General features: G+C 35.9%; 1 pseudogene; it reads left to right on the forward strand.

The window, feature by feature from the left end:
* Positions 1–7,181, forward strand: part of LOC149150859 (ankyrin repeat domain-containing protein 2A-like) — a 35,972-nt pseudogene extending 28,791 nt beyond the window's left edge.
* Positions 7,182–8,713: the final 1,532 nt, after the last annotated feature.

The following is an 8,713-nucleotide window of genomic DNA, read 5'->3' on the forward strand; positions in this document are numbered from 1 at the left end:
ACATAACTCCTCGTTATTCAACTGACTAACTGGTAAAAAACTAAATTTACCCATAATTACATTATTTACATAAATTGTTGTCACTTTTCAACAATCTCCACCTTTAAGCAAAGTATTTCGGTAGAAATCACATAAGAGAAATTTTTGGCCAACGCGTTTTGAACCAACAAGTGTGGTTCTTCATCAGGACCACACTTGTTGGTTTGAAACGCATCAGCCAAAAATTCCTCTTATGTGATTTCTACCGAAAGACTTAGCTTAATTCATTATGGATCACAAACGCTTGAATACAGAAATCTCCACCTTGTTAGAAAATTATATATTACAGAGCAATGGAACACATAAAATATATTACAGAAATATAAACACAAAAAATGCATAAAACAAGAGAGAGAGAGAGATATATGTGGTTCACCCAATTTGGGCTACGTCCATAGAGAAACAGCCAGTCCTTCCTTTTATATTATCCAACAAAATGAAGAGATACAACCTACAACAGTTCCACTGTAATTCCCTCTTCGCTCTCACATAATCTCCTCTCTCTTTCTCACCCAGAATACAGATCTACATAGACGCAATACAATTCCCTCATATATAGCGAGGGGTTGCCTTCTGGGGAAAAACCATAAATTAAACATAACGTCTATCGTCAGATCTCCGCCTAATGACGACCCAAATTGACTACGAATTACAACATTTTACAAGGAAATTTTACATCTATTTTTAGCTTCGGGGGCACTGCCCCCGATCCCTCGCTAGGGGGGGCTCCCAAAGATCGCAGTTGCCCCCCTTTGGACCCCCCTTGCAGCGTACATTTTACGGGTGGCGTTTCCACCACATTACGAACTGGGGTCCAATGTGGTGATACCTCTAAATAAAGAAGATAATTAGGCTCCACACCCAACACCCCTTGACCACAATTTTCGTAATCCCTTTCCCATGCCCATTCATCATATCTTCTGCAAGCTAAGAGAAGCCAAACACCATCGAAACTTCTCTATTGTAACTGGCTTCATGAATATGCCTGCACAATTTTCTCATGTATGGACCTTCTTGAGAACTACTTTTCCACCATCGATCACATGTCTCAAAAAATAATACCTGACATCAATGTGCTTGCTCTTGCTGTGATAAGATGGATTTGTAGCCAAATGAATAGCAATCTAACTGTCACATAACACATTCAATTTCTCCCGCATCCTTCCAATCTAATCAAGTAGACCTTATAACCATATTTCTTATTTACTGGCATCTGAAGCAGCTATACACTCTGCTTCGGTAGTGGAAAAAACAAATGTTTCTTGAAGTCTGACATCCAGCTAATTGCTCCAATTGCAAGAGAATACATAACCTGTAGTAGATATCCTTTTGTCGAAATCACTTGCATAATCAACGTCCACATATACACAGACTGATCCTTCACTATCGTTAAAGATGATGCAGTGGTCACTTGTGCCTCTCAAATACTGAAGCACCCATTTCACTGCTCGCCAATGTTCTTCTTTTGGATTTTCCATGAACCTGCTGACAAATCCAACTGCGTGAAAAATGTCAGGCCTTGTAGATACCGTCGCATACATTAAGTTTCCTACCACATTTGCAAATGGTATACAAGACATATACTTCTTTTCTTCATCAGTTCTATGACTTAAAATCGAAGAAAGTTTAAAATGGGAAGCTAATGGAACATCGACAAGTTTCACATTGTTCATACCGAACTTTTCAAGTACTCTTTCCACATACTTCTGCTATGATAACCAAATCTTTCCATTTTTCTTGTCTCTGTGTATCTCCATGCCCAAGATATATTTTTGCACTCCAAGATCCTTCATATCAAACATCCTAGAGAGATGAGCCTTTAACCTGTTGATATCTTCCATGCTTTTGCTCGCAATAAGAATATAATCAACATACAAGATCAAGATAATGAATATGCCATTGAAACTATTAAAGTATACACAATGATCATACTCACTTCTAGTAAAGTTCTGGCTCACCATGAAGGAGTCAAAATTCTTGTACCACTACCTGGGAGACTACCTTAGGCCATACAATTATTTCTTGAGCTTGCAAACTAATCTTCTGTTGTGACCTTGTACAAAACCTTCTGGTTGTTCCATATAAATCTCTTCATCCAAATCACCATGTAGAAAAGTTGTTTTAACATCTAACTGTTCTAACTCAAGTTCAAGTAATGCAGTTAGTGCCAACACAATACAAATTGAAACAAGTTTTACGACTGGTGAAAAAATCTCATGAAAGTCAATACCTTCAACATGAGAATACCCTTTTTCTACCAACCTCACCTTATACCTCTCGATACTGCCATCAAAATTTTGAATATCCATTTGGATCTAATAACACTTCTCCCTTCAGGAAGTTCTACAAAATACTAGGTTTTGTTCTTGGCTAAGGAATCCATTTCTTTGTCCATAGCCCTTTTCTACTTTTTGCTGTCTGCGTCATCCACTGCTTCCTGATAACAAGAAGGTTCCCCATCTTCAGTAATCAATGCAATAGATGAAGCATAATCTTCATACATTTTGGGTGTTTTTCTTTCCCTTGTAGACCTTATTAGAGTGAATGGTTGCTGAGCTGATTCTTGAACTTCAACAATTTAATTTGCATCTCCTTCACCTTTTCCTTTAGAAGTCTCTCCTTCCTTTCAACTTTCTTAAAAAGGTTTAGCCTCCAACTGGATTTTCTGTTTTGGCAATACCTGTTCCTGTTCAACTTTTTCAACCTATGATTTTAGAAGAGAAGATTCATCAAATGTTACATCTCTACTATTGACTATCTTTCACGAAGAAGGATCCCACAACCTATATCCTTTCACTACATAGTCATACCCAACAAAGACATAACATATTGGTTTTTGGTCTAACTTTGAACACTTATTATTTGGAATAAGAGCATAGGCATTACAACCAAAAATTCTTAAATGTGAATAATCAAAAGACTGACCCGACCAAACTTCTTCAAGAATTTTAAAATTAATGGCAACTGAAGGTGATCCGTTAACTAAATAACAAGCAATGGATACTGTTTCTGCCCACAACTCCTTTTTCCGGATAGCATTGCTGATCATGCTTCTGGCTCTTTCCATAAGAGTTCGATTATACGTTCAACAATGCCATTTTGTTGAGGAGTATAAACACCAGTCTTATGTCTAACAATCCATTCATCCTTACAATATTGTTCAAATTCCATGGAAGTAAATTCACTTCCATTGTCAGTGCTTAAACATTTAATTGATTTGTCTATTTTCTTTTCTACCATAGCTTTAAATTGTTTAAAAACATTAAATACATTATCTTTATTTTTCAACATATAGATCCATACTTTCTAGGAGAAATCATCAATAAATGTTAAGAAGTATAATGCACCTCCATAAGATACAGTAGGAGATGGTCCCTAAATGTTGGAATGGATATAGTTCAAAATTTCTTTACTATTATGACTTCCAGTTTTAAATTTCTGTTTACATTGTTTACCATATACACAACGTTTACAAAAATCCAACCTCAAGGATTTCAAATCAGGAAGAAACTTGCGATTCATCAGTACTTGAAGACCCTTCTCGCTCATGTGACCCAACTGCTGATGCCAAAGGTGAGTATCTTCTCCTGCTTTCTCTGATACAATCACTGCTTCAACGACCTGAGTACTTCCTTTGATCCTGTAAATTTTTATGACCTTTTCTGCTTTCATAACAAATAGGGCACCTTTTGAAACTTTCAACACTCCATTCTGACCTATAAACTTGTAACCATCCGAGTCTAACACTCCTAAAGAAATCATTTTTTTCTCGCAATTTAGGTACATGTCTAACATCAATTAATTTTCTAACTGTATCATCATACATTTTATTTATGATATTTCCCATCCCAACAATCTGACAAGATATATTGTTTCCCATCAACATAGAACTACCAATCACAACGTCATATGAAGTAAACCAATTTCTATGCGGACTCATGTGATGAGAAGCACCAGAATCTAACAATCAATTTTCATAATTATGAGAGACATTACAAATAGGTAAAGCTTCATCTACCATACCCAATTCAACAGATAAAAATTCATCAATCATACCTGAATCAACTTGATTTTCCTCTTTCTTTTGTTTTTTGGACTCCTTTCGTTTCCAACAGCCTTTCTTGAGGTGTCCAATTTTGTTGTAGTACCAACATTTGTCTTTACCCTTTTTTCCCTTTGATTTTGATATGGAAGAACTCTGTGCTTTCTCCCCTCCTTCCTTTAACTGTCCTCTGGCTACCATGGCTTCTGGTGCGGAGGTTTCAATGCTGGACTTCCTCTGTACTTCTTCAGATAATAGAGCTCCCACAACTGTATCAAATTCTAAAGATTCAGTTGTGCTCAAACTGGAAGCGCTCCCATGACTCGGGGAGAGAACACAACAAGGTGATAGTTTTGTCTTGTTCTTGAAATTTAACTTCCATATCTGACAATTGACAAATAAGTTTATTAAAAACATTTAAATGTTCTACAATTTTTGTACCCTCATTCATTTGAAGACTGTACAATTTCCTTTTTAGATAAATTCTATTGGCTAAAGATTTGGTCATATACAACGTTTCCAGTTTTCCCCATAAACCTGATGCTAAGGTTTCTTGAACAATGTTGAAGAGAACTTCATCTGCTAGGCACAACTTGATGGTACTGAGAGCTCAGGCATCCAAGTTCTCTCAATCCAAATATGTCATGCCAAAAAGTTTCTTCTTCACCCCATCTAAAGCTTTGTGCAATCCTTGTTGCACCGGAAAATCCCTAACTTTCAATTTCCATAATGAAAAATTGTTTTTGCCGGTGAACTTCTCCACCTCCAACTTAGCAATCGTCATTTTTGCCATTTCTTCCTACAAATCCTCCAACTAGGTTTTCTTAAAAAAAATTTCGTATTTCTGGTTTCTCTCCAGTTTCTCTCTAGGGTTTTCCCTTTAAAAAATCCCTATTCCAATTTTTTGTTGCCACTTAAAAAAAAATTCCCCTTTTAAAAATCCTTATCCCAATTTTTTGTTACTTTTCCAGAATATATATATATTTTGTTGTTGTTTGTTTTCTTTAACGAGATAAACCTTCAATAAATTTTGTTGTAACAAGAAAAAAAATTACCTGAATTTCTTGACTTTCTGAGAAACAAGGCTGTGTTTATTCAACCAACGGTTCTTTTGTTTTAGGCATTCTTGACTTCAGTGATCTTAGACACAATTTCTTTTGTTTGGGTGCTCTCAGCTTCAGTGAACTCAGACAAGATTTCTCAACCTCTGGCGGATTGATTGCTCTCAGCTTCAACAAACTCAGATAGGCTTTCTCAACCTCCCGCGGATTGATTACTCTCAAATTCAACAAACTCAGACAACTGCATTAAAAACCCCAACTCTACACAGGGTTTCTCAAGCGATGACTAGGCTCTGAAGGTTCTTTCTCTCTAGAAACAAAGCGCCTTTCTCTCTGGTGGCTGTTCCATAGGAGTATTTCTCCTCTTTGCAGCTCAGACATTTGGCCTCCCTCGACTGGCAGAACAACTCTATGTTTTTGTTCTTTTGTGTTATCGGTGACTTTTATCCCTAAATCAACCCGAGAAATGACAATGGTCATTGACTAACAACGGCCTTAAGAAAAAAAAAAAAAAACTCACAATCCTTGCCATCTCACACAACTGCTTGATTTTTCATGATGGCAAGATTTTTGCACCAACGGGGCTCTCTTAAGCGAGTCAACACTAACCCTTCTTCAAGTGTGACGATGCTTGGAATGCCTTATTAGGGACTTCACGCAACAACAAACTTTCTCTTCGACGGTTTCAGGATGCTCTTCACAAGATTTCAGTGGTTTCAAACTAAGCTCGACTCGTCTTTGCTCTGATACCGCTTGTTTGTATTAAGAGACTTTAAACATACACATAGTAAAAATATATGGATAAAAAGATGAATGAGAAACGGAATCAAATACAAAGCAAGAACACACAAAATTTACGTGGTAAAACCTTGATAGTGTATCAAAGAAACCTCCACAGGGAAAGGGATTGGAAACTTATTAATCAAAGATGATTCTTCATGGTTACAAGCCTCTCAGACAATCCGAATTAATATGGGCTACTTTGCTACATAATTCATTCTCGTTATTCAACTGACTGACCGATAAAAAACTAAATTTACGCATAATTACATTATTTACATAAATTGTTGTCACTTTTCAACATAAACATGTTGGAAGGAAATGTCCTCAAACGCTGGGATGAGGACCTAGTTGTTCTCCATCTAGTGGACCAACAAAGCCACCTCAAGAAACTTAGGCTTCCCCTTGTTCATGAATGTAAAAAAATTACTTGAAATAGAAAGAGGAAGGAGTGGCACCTTGATTGTGTCAAAAGGGTGGCTTGTTATCACAATGGCGTTTCTTGCTGCACAAGCAACTGCATAGTCCTTTAGTGCATCTTCCATTTTCTCTCCTATTTATTAACTGAACAATTCAGTTGCCTGATCCCCCATCTTACGAGGATGTATACCCTATTAGGACAATCTGGATGTTTCTATAGTCATGCTTTTAGTGGGTTCCATCTACAACTGCTAGTGACATTCCAAATAATGCAACAGGAAATAAACATGCAGGAAATTAGTACAATGTGACATTGCCTTGCCCTTTTGGCTTCTCTTCAATGTCAAGCCTTTTAAATGAGGCTAGCATAAAAGCGCTGACAAAGGATGTTTCAAAGGATCCAACCTTATGGATGATGACTCAGTGATTTCCACAAAGTGGGAAGGGTGCAGGGAAATCTGATACACCCCAACTAGATCTAGATAAGTAGGTTAGGATCATGCAATAGGTTATGCAAAATACTCGGTTCTTGACAATGGCACAACACCCTCTCCATTCTCCAATGCAAGATACAACAATATTGAATATGATTAAATGTTTCCAAATCTTGTACAAAAATGTCACTTGAAGCATAGATGACCCAACTTAAGAAAAACATTGCTTTAATTTTTGGATGAAATTTCAGAAGGCAGACTTCCTGTAATGATGAAGTATGGAAAGATCCAATGGTACTCAGCGAACTTGGGAAAAGTTTTCAAACAACCAACATTGACGTTGTTAAGGAGCTACAAGGTTTGCTTGCGAAGGGTGAAAAAAAAGATAAGAATGATTCACATTAAAGAACAACATAATACAAGAAGTCAGTAGTCAGAACAATGTAAAGAAAGTGCCATTGAACATGATTGAAGTTTCCTTTTAAAATGATGTTGATGACCAATGGCCCATATATTTCCAAATACCAACAAAATTTCTAAAAGCCCAACAAATATTGAAAATAGTGAGGAAATTTTTATTGCCAATTTCTTGGTTGGATATTGACTCATTTGATAATTGTTGAAATTAGATATTTCACTAATTAATTGACGCCTTTTTTTTTCCCTCTCTGATTAGTGAAATTCTACAAAACCTACATATCATGTAAACTGGCTAGTTGCTATTTACTCCTAACGATGGTAGAAGTAGAAGGATACAAGCCTTGGTAGAGGCATTGGGAAAGCCAAATAGATTGACACGAAGTAGAAGGAATTTCCTTTGTATTTTCCAAGTATATATGTTCATAAAACCGAGAAAAGAAAGTCAAATTCTTTAAATCCTACTTTTAGTAGGCATGCCATTATTAGCCTCACTATTAGGATTGAAAAGTGTGAATACAAATAATCACATGTTTCCTATTATCTAGGACATATTTACATAGTAATAAATATATGACATTTGGAATTTTTACTTTTAGTAGGCATGTCATTATTAACCTCACTGTTAGGATTGAAAAGTGTGAATACAAATAATCATATGTTTCCTATTGTCTAGGACATATTTACCTAGTAATAAATATATGACATTTGGATTAAAAAAAAAGGCCGTATCTATATGATAAAGTAAATATATTATGTTTCCTATGCTTGTAATGGTAGAATAAATCTTCCACACACACACACACATATATATATGAAATGATTAACAGTGACAATGCTTTTAATCTCACATGTTGTCAAATATATTTTGGATGCAAAATCAATACGTTACGTAAAACTACCTTTATGATATGTGAAAATTAAAAATTTTAAAGGCTCAATGTATCAACCGAAGCCCTGATACCAGGTGTAGGGACTATCCTTACGTTGTTGTTTTTTTTTTAAGAAATCCTTAAATAATGCAGTTAAGTCATATAATGAAATCATAAGAAAATAAGTAATTTCAAATTAAACTAAGTATTTACTAGCAACATTCATTACTAAGATCACATAGTAATTTAAACACCATCAACATTGGAAAACATAGATATTAAGGAATTTACATCAATAGTCCATAATTTACAATGCAATCCTTAAATCATTTTCTTTTACATTTTTGTAACTATAGATAGAACAAAATCATGTAATAGAATATCATGAATACAATAGGTACTGTTCACCTAGGAGTGGAGATTCACTCTTGGCCTTGCAACTATTTGTGCTCCCTTGTTGTTGTCTATGTTCCCGTGTGAAGAATGAGGCATCCGAACAAATGTTGATGACTCACTGGTTGAACTCCTAACCTATTCCTCAGGTACTCTTCTTCTCCATGAACCCTTGAGCTGCAATGGGGTTGTACAATAGAGGAAGAATGCTAGCTGATGGAGGAGAGTACTCTTGGCTCAAAAGTCCCCTCTTTA

This window comes from Pinus tabuliformis, chromosome 9 (assembly GCF_031772625.1).
Source record: "Pinus tabuliformis cultivar Carrire ecotype Pingquan chromosome 9, CPIR1, whole genome shotgun sequence".
In the NCBI taxonomy this organism is placed as follows: Eukaryota; Viridiplantae; Streptophyta; class Pinopsida; order Pinales; family Pinaceae; genus Pinus; species Pinus tabuliformis.